At 40.3% G+C, this 17,817-nt stretch overlaps 1 protein-coding gene across 1 annotated transcript in view; it reads left to right on the top strand.

Annotated features, from left to right (window-relative positions):
- Positions 1-17,817, top strand: part of Thsd7b (thrombospondin type 1 domain containing 7B) — an 834,275-nt gene that overhangs the window by 10,128 nt on the left and 806,330 nt on the right. The gene's annotated exons all lie outside the window — the stretch shown is intronic.

The raw sequence follows: 17,817 nt of genomic DNA, 5'->3' as shown, positions 1-17,817 counted from the left end.
ATGTGTAACTCCGTGCTGAGGAGATGAAGACCCATTGATCCCTTGAGCACCCTGGCTGGACAGCTTTGCTCAATGTATGAGCTTCAGATTCAGTGAGAGACTCTATCTCAAAATTAAGCTGAAGAGCGATTGAGGAAGACATATGACATACGACATGAATGTATACACCACACATATACACAAAGCCACACACAAACCCTTCTATACTGTCTCTCAGAGACACAGTTACTTCCTCAACCTCTAAGACAGGAAGATTCTGTGTCCATCATCTGTAAAAGCTAAATCCTACATGCCTTCCACTGGGGAAGATGAAGTACATTTGTCTGGCTTCCACTTGACAAATATTCATGCACATTGTGAAGTCACCAAGTCACCTTGCCCCCTGTCTCCCAGTTCAGTAACCCCCATTTTCTTTGTCCTTCTTATTGTCCATTTCTATGGATTTACTAGAGTGTATGTGTAGCCCACCACATAGGGACCAGACCTGTCAAGAATCTGTAAATTTCCAGGGAGCGTGTGAAAATCAATGATCTCCCTTAAGATGAGCCTAACTGATCATCCAGCATATACCTGATAGGCTTCACCAAAAGATGCTCTATTTTTCTGTATCCTTGTTATGATGACTGCAGCCAGAAGTGACATCCGACCCACCAGAGTGATATTTCTGGTCAAGTTCTAGAAACCATTTGGTAGGATTGACTCATTTCCTGACAGGTTGCGTTTTTCTCAGTGAGATGAAGGGCTTTGCTCGGGTTGGATTTCTGACAGGAACTGGTCCTCTGGGGTGTGACATCATTCAGTTGAAAAATCTGAGTATGGCAGTCCTCTCATTGTGAGGAACAAATGTGAATTTTTGTGTTCTCTTTGTGTCTGCAACACCTTCTGAGTGGAACACATTAGTACATTAGAACACTTCAGTAGTCTCATGTCATTTTTGGTGAACACCCACTCCACAGGTATCTAAGACTGTAGTTTCTTTTTAAAAGAAGAGATATTGAGAGTTCTAGACTTCATGGTAAGAGAGTTCCTTGTGAGGATACATTCTAAAGATATATTGTCTAATAGCATGTGCATGTTTCTTGGATTCTGAATTTGGAGGATGGAGGCAGTAGACTCAAAGCATACTGCCTGTGGACATGGGGATTTTCACAGTAAAACTCTTATTTTAGGCTTCTCTAGAAAGTGATTTGCACATAGTAATAGAAGCTGGCGTAATGTGTAAGATGAGTTTGTAAACTATGTGAATAAACTGAACAGTGATTTGATGAATACCTGCTGTGCCCATAACATGGAGTAGATAAAATCAAGCACAAAGAACCAATTTCAATATAGAAATTTCATGTAGAGGAAATATATTCATCTTCTTTCCTTGGCAAATTGAATCACCTTTTCATATACCTGTCTCCTCACTTTGTCTGTATGCTCATCGCTCATCCATCTGTGGAAAGCGATGCTTGAATCACATGTTGGTGCTGGAGAGGTGACTCAGTGGTTTAAAGTGCTTGTTGCTCTTGCAGAGGATCTGAGTTTTGATCCCAGCATCCATGTCAGATAGATAACAACTTCTCTAGCTTCTAGAGACCTCACACTCTTTTCTGGTCACTGTGAGCATCTATTTGTCTGACATTGTTTATCTCTGCTGATTACCCTTAGTGACTTCTAACAGATCAACTGGACTAGAATATTAAATATTAAAATACTAAAATATTAAAAGCAGTCATGCTTTTTAATTCTAAAAATTATGCCATGGGATGAAGCCACAATCATGGCTTGTTTAGGGATACTGGTTGAGGCTGTAGCTGAGGTGTACATCACTTGCCAAATACTCCTGTGGACTTGGGTTTTATCTCCTATGTTGCATGTTGCATGCATGCTTGTGAGCATGCATGTGCACACACACACACACACACACACACACACACACACACACACACGGTGTGCTTCCATATATCTGTGTGAAGATGGCAGTATCTCCTGAAGAATATAGGGCTAAATAATACCTTGGTTGCTGCTTAGTGTCTGTGAGCAAAAGGAATCAGTGAAAAAAAATGTGGGGCAGTGTAAGTTGTAGAACTGTCTGTAGTTATGTGCCATCAGTATGATAGATCTCAACTTTTATAGACTAAGATAATGTTTTACAGTTCATAGTGAATGCTTCCACACTTCTTGACTGTAGTACCATGAGCTATTTTAATCCATCTAGGGTATATAATGATACCCCACAATTTACCAGGGACAAAAGAGTTTTCATGGAATTGTGTATAATAAGAAAAAAGAAAAGAATACTTCAGAGAAAAAGTTACATGTATGGGAATTTATAAATGAAGAGATCAAGTATGCAGAGGGAGATAGTTAGGTCCCCATCTATGTATTTGTTTCTGTCAAAAAATGTTACAACTTTTTTTATTCTGACCCTGACTATACACACTATTCTGTAACATTGATTGCTGCTATGCCTCTTTGTTCTGAAATCACATTGCATGTAGCACTTTGAAGGTGAAGACATGCAAAACTTCTTTAGAGTTTATTTGAAACAGTAACACCACTGCAGGCTAGCCATGTAAGCATATCCTTGTTTACTGATTAATGAAAAGCAGCATTCCATTCTCAAACTCTGTGGTTTTCAAAATTGTAAATGTAGCAAGACCCAAATCCTTAATCTAAGATAAACAGTCTGGGTGCCTTGGTGTTTGCTATTGTGTGGCAGGGATAGAATTATCCATTGATTTGGCAACACACTTGGCAAGCATGCATGTTTGGTAAATTCTGACAAGATAAAAGCATCTGAAATAGCAAGGCTATCATTCAGCCCCAACAGCTGATTGCAGAAGTGACCCAAAATAGCTTGACACCATTTATGCTATGAAGCCTTTTAGAAGTACGAGTAGGAGGAAAGAATGTAGTAGGGTTTATAGGTATCCAAACACATCTAATGACAAGACTGAAAATTAAGGATGAGTAATGAAGAAAGGCAAAATCATTCCTAGTTTTTGTTATCAGATGTGTTCACAAATAGAATTTGGTTGAAGCCAATGGAAGAAATGATTGGAAAAAGTAGAGAGAGAAAAAGCATAATGCTTTGAGGTTGGAGAAATCTCTATATCTTCATCAGAGTGTGTGCTTTATACTAGTAAGAGAAACTTTATGAATAAGAGTGTGTTTGGTATTCATCTGTTTCTGATATAAAATACTCTGACCAAAAACAACAACTTGGGGGAGAACAGTTTACTTTGGATTATAGTTCTGGAAGGGTAGATACATTCTCTCGTGGTGGGCACGTATAGCAGCAGGAGCAGAAAACCACCCTGACAGTCAGAAAGCATAGTGATTACATTTCATCCAATCACTGGAAGGAGAGAGAGAGAGAGAGAGAGAGAGAGAGAGAGAGAGGAGAGACAAGGCCTGCCCCCAGTGACGTACTTCCTCTAGGCTGCGCATCCTCAAAGCTCCATAAGCTCTCCAAACAGCAGGGAAAAAATGTTCAAATACATGAGGCTGTGGGGGATGTTTCTCATTCACACCGCAACCAAGGACTGCAACAAGTGGTGGGAAATGAAATCCCAGGCAACGCGATGGGTGTAGAATGTTTTTTCAGTATGGACAGAAGTTCATTCATGGAACAAGCCAGCTATAGTCTTTTCTATATTTTTATATCTTGTATTTTTTCCCAGAATTTTAGCTTTGCAACTACCTTGTCAGTATCTGCATTTTCAACTTACACTTAAAGCTACCTGGTCTGGTCTTGATTACAGCTGGAACACATCTTGTCAAAGTTACAATCTCATTCCCAGTTGTCAAATTCAGTGGATGTGTTTCAGTCCATATTCATGATGAAGATGAATACAGATGTAATTAAAGGTCCTGGAGAGGTGATTCACTGGGTGAGGTTCCAGCTACGAAAGCATGAGAACCTGAGTTCCGTCCCCAGAAATCACAATAAAGCTCACTGTGGTGATGCACACCAGCACTCCCTGTGCTGGAGAGGTGGGCATGAGAGGATGCCCGGGCCAAGGTGGGCAGCCAGTCTTGTTGATATGTGAGCACCAGGTTAGTGTGGGACCCAGTTTCACAAATTAACATAGAGAGTGATTAAAAGACAACTAACATCAACTTTTGGCCTACACACACACACACACACACACACACACACGCATGTACATGCATGCACACACACAGAGAGGAATCTTACTACACTAAAGGAGGCAAGTGTGCATTGGCAAAGTCCTTATCATCCTGCCTCTTGGATTCTTTATTCTAAATAAGCACCGAAGAGTCAGACAAGAAAATGAATGATTTTGCACTAAGTGTAAACTGAAAGAGAGTGAAATGCTGCATTCGTTGCCAAAAAAAAAAAAAAAAGGCTAACTGCAAACTTATGTTGAAGGTGGCACATTTGCCTTTTCTGATTACACCAGACATGCATGCATCAAAAGCCACTTAATTCTGATTTATTAACAAGATAGTAATGCTTTATGGTACACAGCTTATTAACTGTGTAGGGGAAATGCTGTAAGAACAGCCCTTTTCCTCTTCCAAGAGGACTTGGCAGGCAGTCAGTTAAATGGGTGGAAGCTTAAGGCAGTGTAAGGACGAGCATGCTTTCAGACACATGTGCCCTCAGAGCCTCTAGTGCTTATTGATCCAGAGTGTAGAGAGAGGGAAGGGTGTGCTTGCAGAATATTCTGGTCAACAGCACTGGCAATAAGATCCTTTTCAAAGAACACCTGAAATCCATCTTGAGCTGTTCTCTACTTATTTGTTTGTATCATTGCCATGTAGCTGAGTCCTTTACCGTGTTTTCCTGCTCAAAATTCACCACTAGCTTCTTGCTATTCAAACTTTAATCCTGGAGCTCTGGGATCGCCTAGGTTTTCTGCTCCTTCCCCTACTTGCCCTCTCCAGACCTGGGGCAGCCTCACTTGGCACAGAAACAGTCACTGAGGGTTCCTCCTTCCTGTGGCTTAGGATAGGCGTTGGCATCTCTTCTACCTGCCTCTGTGTCTCATTCCCCATCCTAGATGAGGGAGCAGAATGCCCACAGTACTTATCTCCTGCCTGACAGGCTGACCCTGCCTTCCCAGTCAGTCTATTCTAATCCATTTGCATTCTACACAGGAATGTACCCCTAAGAGAAGACAAACTGGGGATTTATAGTTAGATGATGAGCGTTTTAATGAGCCTTTCAGATGTTGTAAAAGAATCTCTATCAACTATCTAAATAATTGCTGCTGGAGTTTCCCAATGAACGTTTAGATACATGTTTCACACTCTAGATTTATTCCAGGTTTACTCTGTGCCACTTACCTCTTTCTCCTTCCCTTCCTTCTTCTCTCTTCCCCTGTTTTCTCCTCTCTTAGATTCCTCTCACCTCCCTTGACCCTCCCTCCTCCTCGCTCCCCTTTCCTCCTCCCTCCTGTTTTTCCCTCCCCTCCCTCCCTCCCTCCCTTCCTTTCTTCCTTTCTTTTTCTCTTTACTTTCTTTCTTTGTAGCCCAGACTTGTCTGGAACTCATGAGTCCTGTGTCTTAGCCTCTTGGTGGTGAGATTGCAGGCATGTGCCTCCACACCTTGTTCCAGATTTACTTTTCTGTAATCCTTTTAGTTAGAAACTGTCAATTTAGTTTAGTCAGAAACTGTCAATTTAAAGAAATTAAGGCGCTAGCGGATATTGAAGAAGAGGAATGTTAAGTCGTTCTTTGAAAAGAGAAAAGACTCAGCAATGCTACTGTAACTGCTAGGAGCAGGCATTTATTGAGCACCTTCCCTGAGCCCTGAAGCCTTCTCGAAGGTAAGGGTGGACTCTGACTTCCTAGATGCTCCTTCAGGAGATTTATCTGGAGAAAAAAGGAACACATCAGCTCATTTTTTAAAAGAAACTCAGGTCATCAAAACCATCCCCAAAGTACCCTTCAAATACAACAAGTCAAGCAAAACCACAGCTAATGACATGCTTGTTTTCATCAGAGCTGGCATTAAGTAAAATTTATAACACATTCGAGTTTATATTATAGTTTCATTGTGTGCTACGTGCACGCTTCAGGACACTGAATTCCCACTGTGTGATTTCTACATTATTATTATTTCTTTTTGGGGACACTTATATTTCATTAAGTTCATACCAGAATTTCCTGGAGATCTGTTTGTTTCGTGGCATGTTACTGACTATGTGTGTCATGTGTATTTTTCGTAATGACAAATCCTCAATCATAAAAGCAACTCCTAATTATAATTTATAATATTTTCTCCTTTGGAAAATATTCAGTTTATTACATTCATTTGTCTATGAGGAGGGGGAAGTGCACACATGCACATCATGCATATGTAGTTCTGGGCACAATTTGTGACAGTAACTTTTTCTACTTCTACCATGTGGGTCCTAAGGATCAAAGTTCTGTTTCCTGTTTTCAGTTATAATAGCAAGTGATGTCATCTACTGAGCCACCTCAGAGTTTCTCATAATCCAGTGTATGACTCAGATTTTAGAGCATAAAAAACTGTGTCTTTATTGATGAATGGCATCAATACAAATCTTGTTCTAATGTAAATGTCCTGGTTTCACTGCAGACCACAAGCCTTGTACTGTATTTGGACTCTTTCCATGGTGCTGAACACATTCCCGTGTAGCCTTTAGGAGCTAATTTAAGAATTTCCTAAATGAAGTGCAGTGGAATTAAAAAAAAAAAAAATCCAAGAGACACCACTGAATATAGGCTAATCTTTCTTTGATAACTTAGAGTACTTGTAGGAAGTTGGAGCATTCCAGAAACATAAAGAAAATCAATTACTGTTGAACAAGAGTATAAATTCTGTTTATTTAAGTTTGTAGGATTGTAGACATATAATAGATGCCTTTATACTATATCAGGAACAGAAAAGTAGACCCATTCAGTCAACAGAAAATTTATAGACTGAAGCAAATAGACTACTTATTGGTGTGATGAGACTACTGATCCTGTGGGATTGATGTCAAGCTTGATAATAAAGTCATGTGTTTGGGATACAGTAGTAATTATAGAAGATAAAAAGACCCTTGTCTGAATCTTGGTAAAATGATGTCAAGGTCAGAATTGAAGGAATGGATTAGTAAAGGGTATGAACTACATATCATGAGTTTGGTGTGTGTGTGTGTGTGTGTCTGTGTCTGACTTAGTCTGTTTTATTTTGTTGGACCAGAACACCTGGGATTAGGAAATTTATAAGACATACTTTTATATTTCAAGCAGTTATGGAAGTTGGCAGGTAGCACATTTCTTTGCTATGCTCCTAAGAGAAGAGAAAGTCTGTGTCCTTATATGATAGAAGAGAGAACTCCAACTCATTCCCATGAACATTTCTAATGTGGATATTAACTAACCAGTTCACAACCTGAACACATTCTTATGGGTTCTATTTCACAACATTTCTGCTTGAGGCTTAAGTTTCAAACCATGATTATTTGGAAGGAGCAAAAGTCTTCAAAGCATAGCAGTTTCCATCCATTTAGGTTATTATAAGAAAATACAGCTTGTATGTGGATATTAGCCTGGAATGTGTACACGTGTATATAAAGATAGCTATAAAGTACAAGGAGAAAAAGAGAAGGTAAAAGTTGCCAATTGTGGTGGTGTACACCCTTAATCCCAGTACTCAGAAGCAGATGCAGGCAGATTTCTGAGTTTGAGATCAGCCTAGTGTACACAGTAAGTACCAGGACTCCAGGATAGACAGGGCTACACAGATAAACTTGATTTTAATAACTAACTAACTAACTAACTAACTAACTAACTAACTAACTAACTAGTTTTGAAATATTTTGACAATATTTTATTTAGCTCAGTTTTTAGAGTGCTTGCTTAGCATGGATGAAGCCCTGGGCTTGATCCTAGAACCAAATAAGTCGGTCATATTGGTGTATGCCCATAATCCCAGCACTTGGGAGGTAGAGGCAGGACTTTACGATCATCTTCAACTATAAACTGAGTTGAAGACAATCCTCCTCATGAAACTTTATATTAAAAAATTAAGCCAATTTAAAAAAATCAATGTATTATTTCTTGTGAAATGACTTAAAATATGCCTGTATCATAGAGTTAATAGCTTAAGTGTCATAAGTAGGTTTAAAATTGTCTTTATAGTGAACATGCATAGACCTTTTCTCTTGCTGCCATTTCCTAAACAACGCAGCATGACAGCTGAGCATGTTGTATTTCCATTTCTGTCCTAGGTAGCTTTAATTGTCAACTTGACACAGCCTAGAGCTATCTGAGAGAAACACCTTGATTGTAGGATTGCCCAAGGTAGATTGACATGTAGGCATGCCTATGAGGGATTGATAAATGACATCCTAGGGTCCATCCCACTGTGGATGGTACTATCCCTAGGCAGGTGGGCTAGCTCAGTTTTATAAGAAAGCTAGCTAAGCATGCTCCTCTGAGAGCTAGCGAGCAATTATTACTCCATGGTTTCTACTTCAAGTTCCTGCTTGAATTCTTGCCCCATCTTCCCTCAATAAGGGTCTGTGACCTGAAGTAAAAAACAGAGGAGACTTTTCCACCCCTAAATTGTTTTTGGCTTGAGTGTTATACCACAGCAACAAAGAGGAAACTATGTCAGTTTCACTATGTATTAGACATCATCTAGAGACACTTTCAATGTAGATAGGGGAGATGCTCATGGGTTATAGTCAAGTGTTATGTCATTTATGTAAAGTAATTGAGCTGTATTGGATTTGGAATCTTCTTCGAGGTCTTGAGATTAGTCTCCCACACATACAGATAGATGATGGTACTAAGTTTACCTATTATTTCCCTTGATGTCCAGCTCCCTCCTGGTAGTCCTGTTTGGCATATGTCTACTTGTTGTACTTAAAAGGCTGCACATGTAGCCCTTGCCCACTACTCAGGCTCTGTGAGCTTCTCCCTCATAACACTATCATCGATGTGTTCTCTGAGTACCTCACACTGGCCTTCCCCTAGTACTCCATCCATGTGCTCTACTTTTGCTATCCCAGCAGTCACTGCCTCTCTTCTTTCCTGGAAATACAACGACTACCCTTTCATTCAAAGGATAGTCTGTTTTGCTTTATTGTAGAACTTTCAAGATGCCCAAAGTTATTAATGAAAATTCTCATGGCTTATGGTAAAAGTAGGTGTCCTCCCCAAACAAATTCACCATTAGCTGGCAACATAAAATGTAAAAAATAACACAAGGTACTGTGGATATAGCTTACCTGTTAGAATGCTTGTCTATGATGTATGAAACCTGGGTTATACACAAATCTCTACATAAACCAAGAGTAGTGGTGCTCATCTTTAATCCTAGCAGGGGCAGTGGAGGCAGAGGACTTGAAGATGATCCTGGGCTGCAAAAGAAATTTGAAGACAGCCTGAGATGCTTGAGACCTTATTTCCAAAACAAGCAAACTGAATATGGAGCTAACATGAATCGAATAATGTGTGGTTGTAATGGTTAAAAGGTGGCTTTGTGTCAGTGAATGTAATACTCTACCTCAGTGAAGCTTACACATAGAAATTTGTTAGTAAGGCAGCTGCTTGCGAGCTATGAAGGGGTGGAAGAAGATGATGTGTAGCAAAGTTGTAGAAGTTGTAACAGATGATTGGTGTGGCTATAGGTGGCCTACGCATGCCAGTATGTTGCTCCTCGTGTCTATTTGGTGGGGCTCAGTTCCACAGAGTATTTCTCAAGACATGAAACTGCTCACAAGCCAACACAGAATAGCACTTTATCAACTTGTCTCATCATATGTATATTTCATGTTTTCAAGAAAATAGTAATGAAATAGCGGACTGTTCATGACTCTGAATGTATGCTGATCTTTTGTTGATTTCTGTGAGTGGAACTTTTCTCTAATTCCATAGATGTTGTAGACAGGATGGTTTCTTTCTCAGTCATCTGTGTAGTAACTTACCTGCTGCTTTGCCTGGCTAGTGTAGGCATTTTAATGAAGAATCCATGGGTCTTTGCCTGTCCACTTGTCTTAGTTAGGGTTTTCAAGGTGGGAGAGTGGCAGTGTCCAGGAAGGCTTGGTGCAGCAGAGCTGAGAGTGTTACATCTTCATCTGAAGGCTGCTAGCAGAAGACTGACTTCAAGGAAGCTAGGATGAGTGTCTTAAAGCCTATGCCAACAGTGACAAACCTATTCCAACAAGGCCATACCTCCAAATAGTGCCACTCCCTGGGCCTAGCATATTCAAACCACCACATTCCTCTCCTTGGCCCCTCATAGGCCTTTTTAAACACATGAGTCTATGGGGGCCATATCTAGCCATAGTGTAATAAAAATGTATATTTATATTTATTAATATAATTATATTATTATATATTAGTATTATAATTATATAATATATTTAGTAATGTATATTTAGTCCAACTTCCAAAGTCCCCATAGTCTATAGCAGTCTCAATGATATTAAATGTCCAGAGTTTCTTCTCAGATCCATCTGATTTTCCATGTAATCTTTGAATCAAGACAGGAAACCAGCTGGGCAAACTCCAAGCTCTGCATCTCCATAGCTGATGTCAAAGCAGTCTTCAGATGTTCAATTCCTTTTTCATCTTTGTTGACTGCAACAAAATTCTTTTCCTGAGCTAGTTCTACTCCCTGTTATCCGGATTCCTCAGGAGATGTCCCATGGCTCTGGCATTTTGAAAATCTTGGAGTCTCCAAGGCAGCTTCAGTGTTACAGCTTCTTGTTTCAATGTCTTGTGATCTACACACGATCTTATGAGCTCCTCCAAAAGGGTTGACATCACTTCTCCAGCTCTGCCCTCTGTGGCATTCTAAGTTCTGATTGATCCACTCCACTGCTGCTGCTGTTCTTGGTGATGTTAATGGCATCTACAATACAGTGGGGTTTTCTGCTGCAACTAGGCTTCACCAATAGCCTCTCATAGGCTCTCTCCATGGTGCTAAGCCTCAAATCCTTTGCACGACCACTTTAGTACTGGATTTAAGTTTTTCTTCACCTATGACTAGCTCTGTCCTAGGCTGGACTTGAATTCAGAGTTATGCTTCTCTTTGCCTGCTGGGATTAAAGACTTGTTCTACCTACCACGCCTGGAGCTAAATTTAGCTGGGTGGGATGTTGCCCCAAGGTCATTACCCCCTTAATTCAATTTAATATCCTTGAATACAAGATTCAGCTCCATTTCAGCTTCCCCTTTAATACTCAAACCATATGCTTTGTATTTTTTCTTTCTCAGCTTGCTATGCTTGCTTAAAATACTCTTCATGAGACTTAACCAGAGAACAAAATATGTGATGGGCATTTTTGAGACTTCCGTTGTCAATGCAATTAATCTGAGTCTCTTCACCTTGGCCTCAGGCAGACTCTTTAGACAAGGGCAAAAAAGTAGCCACATTCTTCACCAAAGCACCACAAAAACAGTCTCTAGGCTACATATTGAAATTCTTCACTGACACCTCTTGGGCCAGGTCTGCACAATTCAAATCATTCTCAGTAACAAAGTCTTCCATATTCTTACTAGGGTAGCCCATTAAGCCCTATCTAAAGCATTCCAATGTTTTCCAAATCAAAGTCCCGAAGTCCACATTCTTCCAAACAAAAGCATGGTCAGGCCTATCATACCAATATTCTAGTCCATGGTACCAACTTCTGCCTTAGTTAGGGTTTTACTGCTGTGAACAGACACCATGACCAAGGGAACTCTTATAAGGACAACGTTTAATTGGGGCTGGCTTACAGGCTTTCAGAGGTTCAGTCCATTATCATCAAGGTAAGAGCATGTACGTGCCCAGGTAAGCTTGGCGCAGGCAGAGCTGAGAGTGCTACATCTTCATCTGAAGGCTGCTAGCAGAATCTGACTTCAAGGCAGCTAGGATGAGGGTCTTAAAGCCCATATCCACAGTGACACTCCTAATCCAACAAGTCTACACTTCCAAATAGTGTCACTCCCTGGGCCAAGCGTATTCAAACCAGGACACCACTCATCTTCTATTTTTTGCAGCCCCTGATGGCTATCATCTGCCCTGCAAATGAAAGGTAAATGCTTGATTTTGGTAGCTTGAGTAAAACTTTGGGGTTGTGTCTTCATAGATGATCTGCAGAGTTCCCTGTATTCAGAAGAATTTGACTCCTTAATGGAGTGCATTAGAACAAAAACTTCCTTGAAGGATGTTTTTGAGAAATGAAAAGACAAAGAGGATCGTATAGGAATTCAGAGATTATATGTTGAGGATACCTGCAGCCTGACTCAGTGCAGAGGACTTATGCAAGGGTCACCATTGCTGTGGTTTGGTGATGGAGGTAACAATGGAGCACTTGGAACTACAAATCATTACTGAAAATGAGAGAGAAACAAAGACACAAGGAGAGAGACAGAGAGAGATAGAAAGAGACACAGACGTAGAGAGGAAGTCAGACAGAAAGATACCAACAGAGACCAACAGAAACAGATAGAGACAGAGACAGAGAGAGACAGAGAGTGACAGAGACAGAGAGGGTAGAGAGGGTAGGATTAATTTCTTAAAGCAGAATTTCCTAACTGGAACTATTTGGCAGGGGATCATGAGGAGTAGAATTTTCTGAAATTTACCTTTGTCCCCAGAGACAAGAGCAGAGGGTGGGGGTGAGGTCAGTGGCCAGACCTGCCTTGCAAGTTATTTGGTCCACAAGCCTCCTATCATTGTCTCTTTAAAAAAATTATTCAGTCAATGAGTGATATGCATGCTGCTGTGGGTCTCTGTGAATGGGCTCTCATCAGTTCTCTATGGTGCACCACAGCTAGAACTTTAACTATAGTTTCCTCAAGAGAATTCACCGAATATTGATTATGTGTGGTTAAAGTGTTAGGTGTAGGCCATACAGACCCAGAGAAGCAGAAAGCTGCAATGTATCTCACAGGTGGTAAAGTGGAACCTCTCACTCTCACCAGTCACCAGGCCCTGTGGCATTCCAAGAATTTTCTCTGTTGCTTCCCTGACACTTTAAAGAAACCAGTGTCATTCAGAAATCATACTTCCAGTTGCATGCTAAACTTCTCTTCAGGGCAAAACCAAAGTAATCAAATGTAGGTTTTAGAAATCACAGTTTTAGCCCAGACTCCCTGTGAGACCCATAACTGTCTTCCTAGTTGGGCTGCCTTTTTATTCCCTCCATTCTGTGTTAGCACGATGCTTTCTATATTGTTGAAATGGCTGACACAGGGTTTTTTTTGTAATATAAGATATTAAAGGGCTTAGGTCATTGAAAAGACATTATTTATTTCTCAGGCTTCTATGTTGGTTGGTATTATGTCAACTTGATAAAAACTAGACATAACTGGGAAGTGGGTATCTTAATTGAGAAAATGTTTCTATAAGACTGGCCTGTAAGTAAGGCTGTAGGGGCATTGTCTTGATGAATGATCCATACATGGTGCCATCCCGGGCAGGTACTCCTGGGTTATTTCAGAAAGACGGAGCAAGCCAGTAAGCAGACACCCTCCTTGGCCTCTGCTTATGTTCCAGTCTTCACAGTTTGCCCCTTGAATTTCTGACTTCTCTCAGTGATAGAGTGCCACCTGAGAGTTATAAACTGACACACACCCTTTCCTCCCCAGTTGCTTTTAGTCATCGTGTTTTACCCCAGGACTAGGAAATCTGTTTAATAAAGGTTCAGTCTCTGATTTTGTGCTTTGTAAAAGATGTTAACGGAAGAAAATTTAAAACAAAAATAGCATCTAAGTGCTTGAGCAATTGATTCTTTCAAAGTGGAAATATGATAATACAAATTATAAGTTAATTAAATAAACATACCTTAATCATTTAATAAACATATACTATCAATATGTCTTATTTAGTAACTATATCTTAAATATTGTCTTTTCTGTCTGGAAGTACTTAATTCTTGTCAGACATTAAATCCAAAACACCTTTTATTCTTAGTGTTTAACCTTGTCATCATAATGAAATATTTGTTAATTCTCCCCATTGGTAGTTCTACAAAGTCTAACTTACAGGCAAGTTACACTCACACCCACTGGCTCTGAGCAGGCATAAAATATAGCAGATACAGTATTCTTAAGCTACACATCTAAGTGGCCAAATGAGTCTATCTCTTTGTATTTCTTTTCACTTGTAGCCAACCTTAGTTTTCACAACTCCATCCAGCCCAAATGCAGATGTGATCTCCATTAGTGGAAGGATGCCTTCATCATGCCTCCTTGTCTATCATTTATTCTAGATTTTCTGGGGCTAGGAAGGTGGCTCAGTGGGTAAAGTGCTTGCTGCACAAGCCATATGACTTGAATTCAACCCCCAGTACTCATGTCAAAAGCCAGATGTGGTGGGACTTGCCTGTAATCCCAGCACTGAGATGGCAGAAGTGGGGGTCCTGGGGACTTGCTGGTCTAGATGAGTTGTAAGCTCCAGATTCAGAGAATTTCTCTAAAAAATAACGTGAAGAGTAGTTGAGGTCACATAATAGTGACCTCTTGCACACACACACACATACATATGTATATGTACATACACATGTTTTGTGTGTGTGTGTGTGTGTGTGTGTGTGTGTATCCAGATTTTCTAACTCTTTTCTCTAGATGAAACCTCATACTGGGGGTCTGGCTCTCAAGGGTCTGCTATGATCCAAGATGGAAGCCCCTAAGATGTATTTGCTAACTTTGGACATTGTCAAGCCATCTTAATTCTGGCTTTACTAGAACATTATAGTTTCCGTCTGTAGTGTCTTTATTAGGGCCTGCCTTTCTCACTATGGAGAGCTTTTCTTGTCTGCTGTTCCCCCTGTGTGTTACATTATAACCTTGCCTCTACTCTTGCTGTTTAGAAAGCTTCATGAGGCAGACTAGTCTCTGGGGACCTGCTGCTGCCATGAGTGTCCTGCCCTACCTTTTGGCTGCAAGGGCACAGTGATATGTAGAGTTAGGGAACACTTACTGTATCTGAAGTCCCCAGAAAGATAGAATGAGGCTTCAGTAGTTCTAATTGTTCTCTGCTACTTCTTACTTAGAAATCAGATTGTCCTAACTGATTTTTCTTTACATGTCTGTGTTCTGTTTGAAGTACTGTATAAAAGGCCAGTTTGTAAACTGAATAACCAAACTGGAGAGTTCTGTTTTCAGATTCCCTTGGATGTCCCCTTGAGATACAGTCAATTCAGCAGAGAGCCTTGGGGTTGGGGATAAAGATCTTAGGATTTCAGTCAAGAAATTAAATAAAACTGGAGTGATGGCGTCTCAGTCAGTTTCCAATGTGTTTCATAAAACTTATTGTGTAACTCCTAAGAGCCTGCTTTCTTACCCCTCACAGAGGAATTACAATGTCCTACTTGTATAGCTTTTATTAAGTTTCAATATGATAGATTAGCCCAGTGACCAGTCAGAAAGCATAGTGCTTTCTCATCCATGTGTTCCTGTTCCGTCACAGCTTAGAAATAAAAAAAATAACTGGAGTAGATACACTGGACCTAATGAAATCAGAAAACCAACTCAAGGCTGTAATGCAAAGTATTAACCGTACAATCATGCTGAGGCAAAGCCATTAAAGAACCATCCGGGGTGATTACAGAAGCCACAGCTATGCAGTGTAGAGACTCAGTGTTGACCAGCAGAAATGAGAATGCACACACATGTGTTTCAGTGTTCAGCACACGTATGTGCAGTGTGCAGAAGTTGACCTTAATGCACAAACTGCCTTGGCCTGTTTTCTTTTGTTTATTTTATTATTTTAAGATTTTTATTTTGTTTTTCTTGTATGTGTGCACATGCACGCATATATACATGTATGCAGGTGCCAAGGGAGATTTAGAAGAGAGTTTCAGATCTCTTGGAACTGAGTTACAGGTAGCTGTGAGCTGCCATGTGGGTGCTATGAATTGAACTTGGCTCCTTTGTAAGAGCAATGCTCTTAAACTATGACTTGTCTCTCCAGCTCCTTGATCTCTCTCTCTCTCTCTCTCTCTCTCTCTCTCTCTCTCTCTCTCTCTCTTTCTTTTGCTCTCTCTCTTGCTTCTCTCACTCTCTCTCTCGCTCTCTCACTCTCTCTCTCTCTCTCACTCTCGCTCTCTTGCTCTCTCTCTCTCGTTCTGTCTGTCTGTCTCCTTCCCTCCCTCCCTGCCTGCCTCTCCCTTCCCCTCCCTCTTTTCCTCCTTCCCTTCATCACCCCCTCATCTGTGAACACATATGCTTATAAAGTTTCCACACTATATAAGCCATTTGTACCAAAGAATATGTAAAAATTTCTAGTTGTTTCTCAAATACTTTTTCACTGCCGTTTATGCCAACTTGCTTCTGGAGGAGGACCACATATTATTTTAATTTCTTGTGTTACTTATTTACTTTAACTAAAAGCTGCTTATTTTTAAAATGTCTTTGGTTTGTTGAATACTCTTGTCCAGGTGTCCTGCCTGGATTTTCTTGTTATTTCTTTGAGATGTTGTGTTTTCCTCCCTATCCCCATTGTGTCTCTTGTAATGCTTTTTAACAAATATTTTATACATGGATGCATCAGTGATGACTTTATATTTTTTAGATTATACATTTTTGTGTGTTCATATGTGTGCATGTATGCATGCATGTCTGTGGGGTGCATTTGTACATGTGTTTATGGTGTTTTTATATGTGTGCATACCCACATGTGTGTGGTTACATACATGTGTGGACTTGTTTTTAAAAAGAAAATATTAGTTCTTTGAGAATTCAATACAATGTATTTGATCATATTCATTTCCTGTTCCTTTCCTTGGTTCTTCCCAGATGCTCTCTCCCTTCCCTGTATACCTAACTGGGTTACTGGGCTTTATGAGACTTTTTTTTCCCTTTCACTTGAAGCTCATCAAGTCAGAGAGTCTGGCTGGCCAGTGATCTCTAGGGACCTACCTGACTCTACCTCTCCTATGGGATTTAAACACACTTTATCATGTCTGGTCCTGTAACACAGCTTTTGAAGATCAAACTCAGGTCCCCATGGTTATGTGGAAGAATTTTCCTGACTGACATGTCTCCCCAGCCTGATTGACACACAGCTTAAAATTGATGCCTGATTGCTGTGAACACTGACACTTGTCTCCTCACACACTTTTCTGCCTAAAAAGTTACGACATCGCATATATTAAGAACTTCTTGCCAACTAATATCTGATGGTTTTAGTTCATGTCAAAAAAGGTAAAGCTAGTTAAAATAGGAAGCAATGGTTAAGCATGTAGTAAAGTAGATTTGGGCGTGGTGCATTGTAGATGGGAACTTCCTCAGCTGTCTGTTTAGTTGAAGAGGCATCCAGAGTTTAGAAAAATTGTCTCTGGTCAGGCCCACAAATGGTTGCCACAAATATAAAAACTGAACCTAAAATTATAAACAAATCACAGAATGATGCTTTTCATTGAAAATAGATTTTTCTCTCGTACAATTCATTCCAAGTAGTTTTCCTTCTGGCCACTCCTCCCGGCATTCCTCACCTCCTCTCTTCCCCAGATTCATGCCCCCTGTTACCCTTCAGAAAAAAGTAGGCCTCCAAGAGCCAAAAATCAATCATAATAAAGCAAGGTATAGTAAGACTAGGCACAAATCGCATATCAAGGTTGGATAAGGCAACCAAATAGGAGGGAAAAAGTCCCAAGAGCAGACAAGAGAGTCAGATATAGACCCCACTCCCCCTGTTAGGAGTCCCACAAAACCACCAAGCTACTCAATCATGACATATATGCAAAGGACCTAGTATAGATCCGTACTTGCACAGTGCTTGCTGCTTTACTCTCTTTGAATTCATATGAGCCCTGCCTAGTGGACAAAGTGGGCTGTGTTTTCCTGGTGTCAAGTTTTTCTAACTCCTGCAATACTTCTGCCCTCCTCTTTCATGGGATATATAAA

Source organism: Grammomys surdaster, unplaced genomic scaffold (genome assembly GCF_004785775.1).
Source record: "Grammomys surdaster isolate TR1022 unplaced genomic scaffold, NIH_TR_1.0 221, whole genome shotgun sequence".
NCBI lineage: Eukaryota > Metazoa > Chordata > Mammalia > Rodentia > Muridae > Grammomys > Grammomys surdaster.
The sequence above is the reverse complement of the archived record's forward strand: the minus strand, read 5'-3'. Positions and strand labels throughout refer to the sequence as shown.